The sequence below is a fragment of the Hirundo rustica genome, chromosome 3 (genome assembly GCF_015227805.2).
Source record: "Hirundo rustica isolate bHirRus1 chromosome 3, bHirRus1.pri.v3, whole genome shotgun sequence".
NCBI lineage: Eukaryota > Metazoa > Chordata > Aves > Passeriformes > Hirundinidae > Hirundo > Hirundo rustica.
In genome coordinates this window covers 6,140,111-6,155,468 of record NC_053452.1, presented here as the reverse complement: position 1 = coordinate 6,155,468, position 15,358 = coordinate 6,140,111, and the positions used below count along the sequence as shown (strand labels likewise).

Here is a 15,358-nt window from a genome sequence, read left to right as displayed (position 1 = left end):
TTACGTGTAAGTGCTGACTGCTCCTTTTGACTGGCCTGGAATTGGCTTTGCCTTTAGATTTTGCTGGACAAGGTCTTCCTCAGGGGGTTAATATGGAAGTCTGTTCGATGTATAGCTTTCCATAGGTTTGTGACTCATGAAGTCAGATGAAGCAGCTAGGGTGGAACCTGCACCACGTTCTGCAGCTACAGGGCTGGGATGGGATGTTCAGCTTAGGAATGAAAAATTGCCCTCAAGTTGTCTCAGTGTCTACCAGGGACCACAGAGCAATCCTGACTGGATGTAGGAGAAGGGAATACAGGTGATCTGGCCCCTGACCAGTAATAGCTGCATTAATTACCCAATACAGCCTCACCCCTGAGGAGTCACAGCTGTAGCCTGTAAAGATAAGTGTGATAAAAGGGTTAGCTGGTGAGAGGGAATCATGAAGGAGGAGGGGTCTTGAGGAAGAGAGGAGAGGAGCTTGAAGAAGGATCCTGAGGAGAGAGACTCCCTGTTCTGAGGTCAGTCTGGGTGTGCAGTCAGAGCCTGTTGGAATCTGCAGTCAGAGTCCAGCAGGAAATAACCAGCACTCAGAGGCTGCCAAGGGAAACCTCCAGCAGGAGCTTGCTGCAGCCAGGGTCAGTGAATGGTTGGGGTCAGGATAACTGAATTGTAACGAGGAATAAACCAGGACCCTTTTTGTGCTGTGATGAACAAGAAGTCAGTGTCTCAGCTCATTTCTGCCCTTTAAGAAGGGGGCTGCTGCAATAACAGGACAACCTATTCCCAGACAGCTACATTAGAGAGGATGGATCCCACTGAATGCACCATGGCTTCCCTGTGGTAGAAGAAAGATAATTAATTGTGGATCCTTCAGTGCTGAAACCGCTTTTTTTCATGTCCTCAGCTGCATCACCAAAAGTGAAATAGTGAGAGATTAAGGCCAACAGAGTCCAACCTGCAGGTCTAAAATTACAGAATTAAGTATTTCATCTTCAAAGAAGATCCTGAACCTTCACAGGTGCTGCACAGGCAGAAGAGTAGGTCTGGCATGAACAGCCATCATGCCAAGGTGGAAAAGAGAAACACCTTCAGATGAGAGCCAAAAAATGGGATGCTACATATCATGAAGTTCAGCTGCTTGTGCTTGAAAACTGCTCTGCTGCTTATAGGCTTCCTCCCCCCCCCAAAAAAAATCAGTCTGTTTTGAGAGTAGTTGCTTTGATAATGGGATTTTCTGGGAGGGGTCTGGGAGTGTTGGCCTGTGAGGGTCCAGCCTCATTTCCAGCCCACATATCTGCTCGGCCTGGGGGCTTCTCTGCAGCTCCCTGTAACCTGTGCAGCCCTTTCCCTGGCTTTCCTCGAACACCAATAAAATCACAGCTTGCCTCCAGCGGTTCTGACACAGCTGCATGTAATGCTCCCCACAGCACTGCCCTGTCTCTCAGGAGCGGCTGTGGACAGGGTGACAGATGGGGGAATTCTGCCAACAACAGGGTTTTCTTCTCTCTGATTTTGTCTTGCTGACCATTTTGCTCTCTTCTGAGGAGCCTGTGCCTGAGGGCAGAGGGGAAGTTGATGCTGATCGGGCTGGGAGAATCACTGCTACTCCTTTCACCATGGTAACAGGGAGAAATTTGTATGCTCTGGGGATGGGAAGACCTGTAGTATTTTACTAGGGGCTGCTAAAAGTGGAGACTTTCCTTGTAAAAATTCTTTGTTCCAGGGGAGCAGAGGAGGCAATTGCCTTTTTGCTAGATCCCTGCGATTCCTTGCTTGGCAAAGGTAGGATCACGTTTCCCTCAGCAGGTGCAGGATTCTGTCAGTGAAGTAATAACTCAGAGACAGCAGCTGTGGGATGGAGGACACCCCTCCCTCCTTCATTCGCTCTGTCTAGCATAGGACCACAATGGTCAGACCTCAATTACTGTCTGGTGAGGTCTTCTCCTCGTTTCCAGTGCATTCATTCCTTTCTTACACTCTTCCACTCCCCACTCCTCATGTTCCTTCATCATTTTGAAATCCCCACACTGCTGGAGCAAAGTTTGCCATCTGGAAAGGCTGCCAGGGCCGTGTGTCCATGGCAGCATCTGGAGCAGGAGGCTGTGTGGTGGCCCAGGATGCCCTGTCCCAGCCACCCTCACCTCAGAGGAGTGGGGGAGGTTGCTCCCAGCATCCCCAGACTGGGATAACTGGGAGAGCTGAAAGTGGGGCCAGGGTGGAGGCAGCAGGTGAGTTCACGGCTGGGCACTGCTCTTCTGGCTTTGCTTTCAGTACTAAGACATGGGGTGACCTCGGGAAGGAGAGTTAAACACCAGAAGTGCTCTCTGCTGATCATCCCACCAGACTGCTGCAGAACAAGGCACCGATGCCAGAACTTCCCCACAGTTTTCCTTCAGCTGTGGTGGCATAACCAGGGAGCATCACAGAAAGGCTGAGGTGCTGCTCCCGCTGGGTCTGTAATCCCAGGTGAGTTTATACTGCAAAAAAATCACAGCTTCTTCAAAGCATCCCCCCTCCTACCCTTTTTGTGCAGTTTTGCTTCCCAGAGGTGCATCCTGCACTGTTCCCCTGCGCTGGGAAATGAGAGTATCCAGCTGTAAAGATTCATTAGCACAAACACCTTCTACCACTAAAAATGTGTCACTGAGTGGGACAGAGCACTGTGCCCTGGGGAGAGCACTGCCTGGGGAGCCGGGCAATGTGGTTTTACAAAATTTAGAGCTGCAATTTGAAGCAGTTCAGGTTTTTACCACTCAGCTGTAATGTCCTCTTTACAGCATTTTGTCCTTTGGAGCTGGCTAGAAATCGACTCTCCCCCTGGTCTGCAGCCATTCTTTTGTGCTGGCAGCGGCTCTAATTATGCACCAATTAACCTTAATTAAACCAATTCCTGTGTAACTGCACATGCAGACAATGCACCGAACAAATGGCATGACAAATATTGTCACTTTAAAGGCGTGAACCCACATCAAATCCCTAACTGGAAAGTCAGATTGTAAATTGCTGCAGATTTGTCGCCCTTTGTTCTTAAAACGATTGAACAGGAGTAGTGGCCAAATACCCTGAACGCTCCCAAAACCTTGGCTGAATTAATTTTCTTAGCTGCTGAGGCCAAAATATGTTATTTGTCTAGGAAAAGGGAACGCTGGAGCATCCTCATCCGTAACATTTGTCAGGCTGCTCTGGAGGGTGTCAGGATGGCGAGCCCAGGTGGAGACACCGAGTTCCCCTTCTGGAGGATGGGTGGCTTTGCGCAAATTCCTGGATTTTTCTGGCTATTCCTGCTGCCGCATGCCTCGCTGTTTGTCCAGAAAAATGCTGGCTGGGGCTGTCCCTCGTGTCGCGCCACGGAGCTGCGGTTCTGCAGGAGCGGGCTGCAGCCCGCGGGCAGCAATGCAGCCAACAGATGGTGCTCGCATACACGGTGCTCCGGGCTGCTTCCCAAAACGCCACCCAAGCCTCCTGCCAATTCGGGATGCAACTTCGATTGTTTTTTAGGGAGCTGCTGCGAGCAGCGCAGTTTTTACTTTAATTTCTCTGAGCGGAATAAGCCTCTGGGGCCGCTGGGGGTGGGCAGGTTTCTTGCCAAAGGGGTTTCCTACCTCCAGTGTGGCCCTTTTGCGAAGTTTGATGTAGAGGAAATAAGTTGGACTGTGAAGAATTCCAGGCTCTGCATCACTAATTTGTCCTCCAGTGAAAAAAGAAAAATAAAAATAGTACCCGAAGACCTTGAGACAGAGCAGCAAGGGAAGAAAATTAATAACTAGCAACGAATTCAGAATTTTTATCTTCCCTGCCGTTCGTAAAACGTGTTTAGTCGGGGGGTGTGGGCAGAAGGCATCTCAAATCCTTTAATATGTATTGACTTCCTGGTGGTTCAGCTTTGTGCTGCTGAACGCTTCCCTTTCTGCAGCTAATCAGAGGGGCTCTAGGCACGGAGCTTTGTGGGGAAAATACTCTGCCTCGTGAATACTGCAGACACAAGCAGAGCTAATTAAGCATGTAAATCACGCCCATATAAATTAGTTACCAACACGTTCCCTTGGCCGCTGGCGGCGGTGGGGAGGGGGATTTGCGGGATGCCCCCGCGAGGCTCCGTGCCGTGGGGATCCGTGCGGGAGAGGACACGGACAGGGAGGTGGGATGGCACTGGGAGCTGAGGGAGGGATGGAGGGTGGCAGATGCTGAAGCAGCTCAAGCCAGGGATGGGGGCAGAGATTACCCAGGCACCGCACAGCTCCGTTTCCGAAGGGATCTGACCCCATCCATCACTTCCTGAAGCAGATGGAAACGCTCCTCTGGAATGTAATGGTTTGGGATTTGGTCCAGAGTGAATCCAGTAAAAGGAGGTAGCTCTGGATTAAAATGCACTCCCAGAAGAAGCGACAGGAGCTGCCCCAGTTGTACCTTGCAGTCCAGGCTCAGCCCTGCAGCCCCCCTGAGATGTCCAGAGAGCGTTTAATGAGACTTTGTGGGAATGCTGAACGTTTCACAGCAGGCACAGGAGCAAGCTGACTGCACACTGGAGGAAAACGACCGGGGCTTGGCCAGTCTGGGAGCAGAACTCAGGACAAGGGGCCTGGTGTGATGAAGAGACAAAGAGGAGTGAAAAACCTTCTGCAAACGAGGTAACAACAAAAAATGTGGTTTGGCAGCTGGACAGGTCTGTGAAATCCCAGGCAAAATAGAGATGGGCTAAAAATTGCCACCATCCTCAGGGACAGCGCTAATCCAAGATGTGCACGCAGAGCTAAGTTGCTTTGTTTTGGTTTTGGTTTTTTTTTTTTTCCCCCAGGAGGATATATTGTTTGTTTGTTTGTTTGTTTTGGGGGTTTTTTTTTTCGTTTTTTTTGTTCCAAGCCACCCATCAGCCTGCACCGGGTGGCATCCCTCCACATCCCTGGCCTGTGCAGGAGGGCCCAGGGGAGGTCCTGTGAGCTGCCCTGGCTCTCCATCTCCCTCACATTCCCAGAGACCCTGCACAGACACAGCGAGACCTTGAAAAGCACCCGAGGGCATCCAATTTGCTTTTCATTACGGAGAACAGAACAAGCACCTGGATGGATCCCGGGGGGCCACAGGGCTGGGAGCAGGAGGAAGAGCAGGCTCTGAGATCCAGGGCCAGAGGAAGGTGCTTCTGAACAGCACAGGTTGGATGGAAAGCCACAGACAACAGCGTATAAAATGCCAAATGCCTTTTTTTTTTTTTTTTTTTAATTAAGTGTAAAATAAAAAATTTACCCCACCACTTGCAGAATCTGGGACCACGAGGTTAAAGAGCCCATTTTATCACTCCCACCTGTCTGAAAGCAAGAGCCTGCAGGCATCTTCTGCGAGCAGGGTTCACCTTGCTGGATGTGTTAAGCTGACCTTTGTTGCACCAGGCCCAGGAGTCGCCTGCTCACCAGGACTTGGGTCCAGGCTGTCTTCTGCGGCCAGGACCGTGGCCTCTTCTGCCTGGAAACACCTTCTTTGGCTCTGGCAGCAATTCATCCTCCTTCTTGGAGCTGGGCCCACGGGCAGCCACGAACAGGAGTGGTCCCAACACGAAGGAGGAGGTTTGTGATGAAATGGTTGGACCATTCCCCTGGCTGGCTTCGGTCTGTGCTGCCTGGACACTTCATTTGTTGTTTCACACCTTGCTGGCAGGGCAGGAGAGCTGGTGCTCCCTGCCAGGATGTGGTGTGAGCCCTGGGGACAAGCTGCACTGCAGCTATGAGTCTAAAATGATTTTTTTTTTCCCCTTGCCTGCAATCAGTGAAGGACTTTTCTACGACAAGCTCTTGGGTACTACTGGATCGTCTGGTAGCAGTGGAAGGAGTAGCAGAGCAATTTCCAGTGGCCCTGGGCAATTTCAGTTACATTAAAATTAAATAACCACAGGAGCTCGTTCACAATTTTTTTTGCCAACTGAAGCTCAGAAGACACAAGGAGGAGACTCTCCAGAGGCTTCCTTCAGCCACTGATCCCACGAGAAGAGGATCCAGCCCTGCAGTGACAAGATCCGTGCATCTGCACGGGATTCAGATGGAGTCAAGTTCATGGCAGTTCAAGCTGTCAGGCAGGTCTCCCAGTATTTCCTTCCCTCCCACAGCAGGCTCTCCACGCTGTCATTACTGCAGGTGCCTCTACCCTTCCCACCCCCCACTGAAGTCATTTTAAAGGAGCGCCAGACGTGCCAGCAGGGACGTGTCGCCCTCACCCTGTGCTTCCTGGTGCCCTCAAACAAATTCCCGGTGCCTTCAGCAGAATTCTACGGATGAGCAGAGAGGAGGAGTCTGGGGAAGGAGCTCTTTGGTGTAGAGTCCCAGAGCAGGGATCTGCAGCCCACAGCTGCCAGCTGAAGGAAACGCCTGAGGAGCAAATGTGTCCCCCGGAGGTACCTGCGGTTCACAGGCAGGTGCGAGTGATGCTCCTCTGGCTGTGCCGAGACCTGAAATTCTGCTCCTCTGGAACAGATACTTTGGGTCACCTTGAGGAAAGTGTTTAATCTCCCCGTGTTTCCATGCCCCAAGTGAAAGACAGAAATAGCAGCACTGCCTTCCTTCCAGCAGAGTAAGTGCGTTAAAGATTGCGAGGCGATGGGAGTCCTGGAAGGGCCTGGATGGAAGGGATTCATCTGAATGCGTTTGTTGTGCATTACTCACTCAGCCCTGAGTTTTAATCTTCTTCTCCTCTCCATCATTGTAACCTAAATTTCCTTGAGCTCTCTCACCAGAACTCGGTCCCGGTTTAATCCCTGCCTCGTTTGAGTGATTTCTGCAATTTCTCCTTCAGCAGATGATGAGCTGTACGCCAGCCCTCATCCTTCCCCGCAGTCTATCCAGGAGAGCTGCGAACGCTCCCTCCACAGGGAGCACCAGTGCTTTATCTGGGAGCTTGTGCAACTCCTCGGGATAATCCCTCTTCTGTTTTTCCAGTCTAGTGACTCGTGGTTCATCACCTTTTCCAGCTGGTTGGAGAGAAGCTTTCTCCCAAAGCACCGGCAGGCTGCCACTCCTCTTGGCTCCCTCGGGGCGTTTTGGTCCGGGCAGAGGTGCCCGGGCTCCCCTCGCTCCTGCAGGTGGGAGCCCTGTGTGTCACAGAGGTGCAGCCGGCAAGCTGGGCGAGCAGCAGCACAGAATCAGGGATTGGGCTGGGGTGGGCCTTAAAAATCATCCTGTTTCAACCCCCATGGACTTCCCCTACACTAGGTGGCTCAGAGCCCCACCCAGCCTGGCCCCAAACAATTCCAGGGGTGGAACATCCATGATTTCAGTGCTATGTTTGGATTCTTCTCAGTTTGTTAACTTTCAGATTTTTTTTTTTTAATTTTTTTTTCCCCCCCCCAGCAGGATTATTTGTTACTCTATTATCGAACAAATCCTGGCTCACATAGGCAGAAATGTGCAGGAGGCATATAATTCCCAATTTATTACCTTGGTTCACATGACGTTATTGAGAATTGATTGTAATGCTTAGTGGCATTAGCAGTGCCTTCCTCTCATAACGGCGACATTTACTGCCAGGAACACTATTTGTGCAGCAGTTGTGTTACACCACAAATAATTATATTACTTACGTTCAATTTGTGTCATTACACATAACACAACTGTGCCTGCTGCACCATCTCACACTTCATTAATGCCCGAGGCAGAACAGCCTCACATAAATACACTCCTTGGCACTTTTCATTGGAAATTATATTCTACTTATTATTAAAGTGTAGATCAAAAATGACATTTCCCGACTATTAAAAATACAGAAGGAAAAGTCACTGCTGTATTAATAAGGAGCACCAGATAAAAATCATTACTCTGAAAATGTTCGCTCTGCAAATTTAAGGGGATGCTGTCAGGTTTGGTAAACCCCAGATGCGATGAATCTTATTTTCCTGCATTTCTCTGCAACTTTCCAGCAGTTCTGTGTGTCCTCGCCTTGATGAAAAGCACTAGCACAGATTGCCTAGAGATGCTGTGCGTGTTTCACCCCTGGGATTGTTTGAGGCCAGGCTGGATGGAGCTCTGAGCCACCTGGTCTAGTGGAAGGTGTCCCTGCCCACGGCAGGGCCTTGGAACTGGACTATCTGCAAAGTCCCTTCTAACCCAAACCTTTCTGTGAGAACGTCCCAGGTAGCCTTCCAAGAGAAGCAGATGGTAAAAAATAACATAATGGGACATTTCACCACAGGTGAAACATTAGGTTTCTTTCACTTTGGAAGTCTGGGTGGGATCTACTCCAGCAACCGAGCACAATCCTTGTAATTTCATCAAAGCTACAAAGACATTGTAGAGGGTCATGCACACATCTCTTTAAAAATTCAGCAATAATAAAAATGTACCTTGACCTACACAGCCAGCTCTTGTTTGAGAAGTTCTCTCTCCTCATGCAAATAAATCCACCAGGTATCAAATTAACGGGTTGTTTTTGTTGTGATTTTTTGTTTGTTTGTTTGTTTTTGGTTTTTTAAGCACTTAAGGGCACGTTACGTGACCTGTGCCATGCTGTGGGAAGGGATATCAAAGAGGTTATTTGTAAAATAAGTTACCAGGAGCTGAGGTCAATTGTCACCCCGGCTCACGGTGACAAACTCCTGTTTGTGCCAGCCGCTGAACTGGGATATCAAAGCCCAACCCCTGCCAAGGATTCCAAGGATTAAAGGTCAAGCCCACTTAGCCTTGTGAGACAGCTCTGTCTGGAAGTTTTGGGATAATTCAGTAATGAGGTGGTTTTAAATAAATTCAAGAACTTTTAGGCATTTCCAACCAGCAGGAGCATTTTCAGCCTTCAGTACAGGACGAGGTGGGGAGGGCAGAATGCAGACTGGAGATATTTGCATGTATGATATAAAAGAACACACAAATCACCTCTTTGTGAGGCAGGTGTAAAGAGACAAGACTTGCCCCATCTCTAACTCAGGCCATAGCTAAAAAATAATAGAGATTTTTAACATGTTCTCGAAGAACTCTCTAAAGCTAATGGCAGTTGAAAGGCAGATGAAGTAGCTATTTTATCTGGCAAGCTTCCATGCAAAATTTCCTGCTGATGCTGGCTCAGACAGATGGAGATTTGAGAGGAGGGGGAAGAACGAAGTGCCATAGGGCCTTATTGGATGAGCCTTGAAAGGTTTCTGCAAGCTTCTATCGCAAGGTTTATGAACCTTGTGCTTGTTAACTTCAGTTTTGCTCAGTGTTTTAACCCTGCTTTATCTCCTGCGGTCCAGATGACACATTTACACATCTTTGGAAAATTCAGTGGGATGCTCTTCAAACAATGTGTGACTCTGCACCAGAGAGGTCAGAAACTTGATGGTTTTACCTCAATATATAGAAGTCTTTCAATATCGCTATAGAAAGTGCTTTTCTCTGAAATGTCTACTTTGGTTACATCATGCAAATTTAGTGCTGGCTGGTGGTTCTGTAAGATGAAGAGTAAGACTAACTCATGAATATTTCATCATTTGTCTCTGCACTGGTCAGAAATGGAAATTTGAGCTCCAAACTATGGAGATTTAGCAAAAAGAGTTGGACACTCGGAGGATAAAAATAGAAAAAAAAAAAAAGCTTTTGGAGGATTTTTCCTTGCTAGTGCTGGCATGTAGACAAGTTGCCTAAAGGGTATGAAACTGGAATAATCCATGGAAGGCACAAATTTGGGTTGTGCTGCTGAAGAAATTCTTGATTTTGCAGTGCATTTAAAACCATAGTATTTTGTTTATTTACCCTTTTTTCCCCCTTCAGAGAAAAACTGAAAGCCCCGTGTCACCCAAGATCTCTGGGCAAGTGTCATACAGAAGAAGACAGCCATGGTCCCCATCTACCTCAGGCTTGATGTGCACCAGCATCTCCCCATCTCCCTCAGGACCTGAGGACTGCCCTGGGAAAGCTGTGCAGGGGAAAGTGTCAGGAAAAGTGCATCAACCTGGATTCTTCTTCCCTTACCTTTTGCCTTCGCCTTCTGTAACATCCATAGCTGGCTACCTTGTCCTCTTTCATGCAATTGGCCATCCCATGAGAGACCCTGGGAAATTCAAACCCAGTATCCATTGAAACAGCGAATCATGGAATGGTTTAGGTTGGAAGGGACCTTGAGAATCATCTTGTTCCAATCCCCTGCCATGGACAGGAGCACCTTTCACTATCCCAGGTTGCTCAGAGCCCCATTCAGCCCGGCATTGAATACTTCCAGGGATCCGGGGGCAGGCACAGCTACTTTGGGCACCCTGTGCCAGCCTTGTTTTCTGTAACCAGTGTGCACTAATAATTTGCTTCCACCTTCCCCAAATACTAAGGGCTTGGGCCACATTATTTTGGGATTGGTAAATGCCCAAATTTCTCTATGTTCCAGCCTAGCACTAGCACTTGAAAAATGAATTTTTTCCCTGTTCTGAGGAATTCAGGTGTTCTTTACTTTTTCTATTTTTGGGAGGGGGTGGGCAGGGAGGAGGCTGTGGGTTTTTTGTATTTTTTGGTGGTTTGTTTTGTTTTGTTTTTTAGGGAGATGGATGGAAGTTGTGTCCTGCTGTTCACTCGGCTCTGAAGCTCACGGAAATATTTTACAGCTCCAAGAAAACGAATGATTGCGATTTTTTAAAAACTACCATTTCTCCAAATTCCCGACTGGGTCCTTGGTTCCTCCCTCTGGTGCATTCCTCCAGCAAGCGGAGGGGGAGAGAGCAGCCATGAGCAAACAAAGCCCTCTTCCCAGTGTCTGAGATGCCGACTCTCCCTCTCCTTGGCACCCGGAGCAGGCTGTCTGCTCTGGACTGAAAGTCGTCTCATCAGACTCGCGTTTCAGCCTCGCCACCTGACGTGTTTTGACAAGCTTTTAACTTTGGAGCAGCGGTGCATGGAAACATGTCACTGCCTTGGGAGCAGCACGGCACAGGCTGCCAGATCCAGCTCCTGCCGCAGGGGTGTCAGCCCCTCTGAGCCCCACGCCCATCCCAGCCGTGGCTCCCGGGGAGGGAATGACCTGGGATGCTTCAAGTGGCAGAAGCAGACCTGAGGCAAATGTGTGACCTCCGGTGAGTGAGAGACTGGGAGCTAAGAAGTGAAGCTGGGTGGCATTTTTCAAGAAATAGGTGCTTGTGGTCTGCAGGAGCAAGGCTGCCTAAGAACCTGAAAAAAGGATGTTGGAACTGGAAACTTCCCACTGGGATCAGCAGGTTAACAAGGGACAGCACGGGCTCTGCTGGTTTATCTGTGCCTATTGCTACTGGTGCTGGAGGGGAAATCCAAGATAATTCTGGAAGCATTCCCAGAGATGAGTCTACACTTCAGAGGGCTCAGCTGGCGAGAGCTGAGAGGCAGGAGGTGGTGCAGATTTCATGGTCTCAGTGGCTTGCTCTGTGTTCATCCCCTCAGTGCTCTCTATCCATTTAGGCACACCTGAGTGACACCAAAAAGGGCTTTTCACAGCAAGCTCTCCCTGCTGTCCCGTGCATTGCTGTGGGGGTTTTGTGGCTGGGCTGTGCTCTCAGGAGATGGTCACCGCTGACAGAGCTGGCTCCTGATGCTGCCAAGCACCCATCCATGCTGAGCCCATCCATTTCCCTGCCGTGGCTTCATCACAAAAAGGGATTTTGAGCAGGTGAAAGCAGCCCTTAAGCCAGCTCTGGGACTCCAGGCTGCGCTTGGGAGATGACCCACCATGGTCCCTTCCAGCCTTTACCCATCCTGTGGCTCTCTGCATTAATGAGCACTCAGTGCTCCTGAAAACCCACATCAATTAGCCTGTTTGACATTTTAAACAACTTTTGCCTCGACCTGAGGGTCCAACTCCAGTAATTACAGCAGGCCAGCACTGAGGGAAAGCAGTGTGACCCAGCCAGTGTCCCACAGCTGAGACCTCCTCACCCCTCCACCAGAACGGCCTCACCCATGTCTGACCCCAATCTGGAGCGAGTGTCACAGGCCAATTCCAGGCCAGGGAGTGCACCTGGCACAACACCAGCGCTGGATGACCCCCAGGCAGGGCTCAGCCCCCGGGCACGTCCAGCACAAACGTGTTCCTGAAGATCAGGATGGGCTGTGGGGAGCAGTGTGCTGCAAACTCCTCTATCCGTGCGCAGGTGAGAAGGGCGGGTGGGTCATGGCCGAGTTTCACTGACCAGCCACGGGAAAAATCTCACTGCCGCGTCACTCTCTGAACTTTCAGGAAGGAAAAGCCCTTAACCCTGCCTGCAGGTGACGTTTGGCTTTGGAGCTCCTCCTGGGGCAACTCCAAGAATTACTCAGATGGAGCCAGCTCCAGAGCAACCAGGCTCGATGCCAGCTTGCCTGCTGCTGGACCATTTCATGGGCAGAGTGGGCAGGTAAGATGCTGAAAACGTAACGATTGTCTCTGCTGCCACCATCAGCACTGAGAGCACTGGCTGTCCTGCTCTCCCTGCCCCACTCGTGCTGCGTGTGCTCCTTGCTGCTCCTTCCCTCAGGATCGTAGCAGGGAGGGACAGCTGACCTTGCTGCACGCCCCGCGTGTGCTTGCATCAGGACAAGGGCCGGCGTTACCCTGGAGAAGGATTCATGCAGACAAAAAGGGGGGAAATGAATTCCTCCTCTCTCAGCGCTCCCAAATCCATCCAGCATTGCTGCAACACTGCTGGCTTCCTCACAGCCACCGAGTTATCTTCAGGTTTAATTGTCCTGCGGGCTCTTCTGTGATTCATTTGTTTTCATTGAATATTCCTTGGGTCTGGTTCAATTTTCCACCAACCTCGGGCCTCAGAGTCTTCTAATGAGGTCAAGAAGCTACTGTGAAATTCACAGCAAATGGGAAAAAAAGAGGCACTGGCGACAGGTCACACAATTCTAAAGAGCAAGAGCCATCCCTCCCTGGCAGGCTGCCCTTTTCTCCCTGTAATCTGTCCCACAAAGGGGATGGGAGATAACCCAGCGGCAGATCCCTCCCCTGGACCGATAAAAGGGGTTTAATTTAGCAGCGTGGTCTTGGCACTGCAGCACAGCATTAGAATGATGACTCCCCTCATGCCCAATGCACTTTCAAACCATACTTATAAATTTTATAAAAAGGACCTGAGGATTCATTATCCTTTGGGTGAAAAAGGAGAAAAACAGCACATATGTCCTGAAGTTTCCCTTATTTAATACCCACAAATAGTTTGTCTGATGCACTACCTTCCATCAAAAAAAAAGAAAAAGAAAAAAAAAAGTGTGATTTTCCTGAGGTTAGCCTCCTGTTTTCAGAGGAGAAGAAAAAAGAAAAAGGAAATTATCACCTCTGTAGATGGGAAAGCAGAGGCAGAAAGAGGGCAAGAGAACTGCTCTGCGGAGCTGGAAAAAGATCACATGGTTGATTATCACAGCAGTAATTTGATCACAAGTCCTGTAACTTTGAGGGCAGACTAACTAATGATGCAATTAGCAAGGAAAATATCCGTATTGCTGCTTGAAATGTGCTGGGCAGCAAATCTGCCACTTATTTTGTTATATATCTGTGTACCTACAGCAGGAGTCAAGTTTAAAAAATCCTTTTTGTCTACCCGTATTCTTCACATTAAAAAAAAAAATAAAAATGAACAAAACAAGGCACCTTCACTAGCTCTTTCCATAAGCCCCAGCATGCAGGGCAGCAAAGGATGGACTTTGTTATCATTAGCACAAAAAAAACCAAAACATTTTTTAGTCTTATTCCCTGAAAGAAAACAACTGGGCCTTTATATAAGGTTGTTCTGCCTTTCTTTTTATCAGATTCTCCTTAAAAGCTCCTGCATCCTTTGCCCGGTGTTTACCACCCTTGTTGGAAGCATTGAGCTCCCAGCAGTAATTACATCCATGAGTTTTGTGTCATTTAGTTATAAATAGGAAAGGAAGGAGACAGTGCCTACCCAAAGGAGCAAGCCTTTGGAAATGGGGAAAAGTAGGGATATGTAAAAAAACCCCAAAGACCTGAAACCAGAAGCCCCCAGCACAGGGTGCATGGGTGGTTGGTGCCCCAGGAATTGACTGAGAAGGGCTCCCCAGCAGCTCCTGGGAATGGTCTGCTGGTGGGACACATCCATCATCTTCTCCAACCATACCAATTTTAAGAACCCATTAACGTTAGAAATTATTCAAACTGAAGAAAAGGCAAAGGTCAAACTTTCTTTCGATTTTGATAGCTCCCATTTCAGAAGTGGAAAGGGAGGGACTTTGTTAGTGTACAAATCTTCTGCAAAACTGCTTGAGGTCAGAAGGTTCTTCCTCTCTGTCTCCTGCAGGATAACTGACCGGAGAGAGGCGAGGAGAGATTTTCACTTGTGATGTTTCGCATTTAACCACAATGGGAGGTGGTACAAAGTGAGACCTGAAGGGTGGTGGCTCTTGGCTGCGGCTGAAGCTCTCAAACCCACAACCCCAGCACCATTAACACCACGTTCCAACCAGCTGATGACTCTCAGGGTCATCATTGAGCCCAGGAGCGCAGCGAGCTCTTCCCATGGCGCTGCCCAGAGCGACTCCAGCCGGTGACGGCACAGGCAGCGCCAGCTCAGGTGTCACAGCAAGGAGGGAGCTCACCGTGTCCTCACCACAGCCTGCCTCGGGACTGCTGCCCAAAGGGAGCCGTGCCATCATCTGCCAGGCCCAGAGAGGACGTGAGACCCCCTGAGCAAACTGCCATCTCCTCCCTGAAGCCTCCCCTGGAAGCCGGGTCAAGGGCAGCCGCTTTGGGAAGACTGCATTCGCTGCCCGTCAGCTGTGCTGTGTCTTACAGGAACTTAAACACCCCAGGTTTGGGCTGATCCTGAGCAGAGGGCAGCAAGGAGAAAGGGAGAAGCCTGTGCTTCAGGGCAGGTGGATCCAGGCAAAGCCGATTTGGGGAGCAGGCTGTCCAACAGCATCATGCTTTCCACTACTAGATCTGCATGCTGACAGATTTCAAATATCTTCCTAAGTCCCAGAAGCCTGTTTGAAAGTGCCATGTCTTTATCAGACCATTTATGGCCCTTCTGAAATGTGAGTCTCACTGGCTGCATCCAAACCTTGTGCTTGGAGGACATTCCCAATTAAAGCAGACTGGCCCCTTGGGGAAGGAGAGGGGGCAAAGCGTTTCCTAAAGCACTTTCCACTCGAGTTTTATTGTGAGAAAATACACCTGAAGGATGATGTAGGGATTAGGATTGAGACAAATGTGAGTTTGGTGGGTCAATTTTACTTTGAGAGTATGGGAAACACAGGAAGCTCAAGTGATGAGCCCAGAGGTTTCACCCTCCCAGAAATACGAGGGCCTTAAAACCACTGTTAATTTGCTGACATCTTTTTATTTTAGAAATGCCTTAGAGCTGTTTTGTTCAATAGTTTTGAGCTGAAACAAAGCCATCCAGGCTTAAACAGAGGGATGAACTCCCCATTTCCCCAGTGCAATAAAACCCAGTTCAAACAGAAATGAAATC

At 49.3% G+C, this 15,358-nt stretch overlaps 1 long non-coding RNA gene across 1 annotated transcript; it reads left to right on the top strand.

Annotated features, from left to right (window-relative positions):
* Positions 1 to 434: 434 nt before the first annotated feature.
* Positions 435 to 8,264, top strand: LOC120749869 (uncharacterized). The gene is made up of 4 exons (XR_005699800.1): positions 435 to 503; positions 2,257 to 2,451; positions 3,119 to 4,613; positions 5,241 to 8,264. It is a non-coding gene; the product is annotated as an uncharacterized LOC120749869 (long non-coding RNA).
* Positions 8,265 to 15,358: the final 7,094 nt, after the last annotated feature.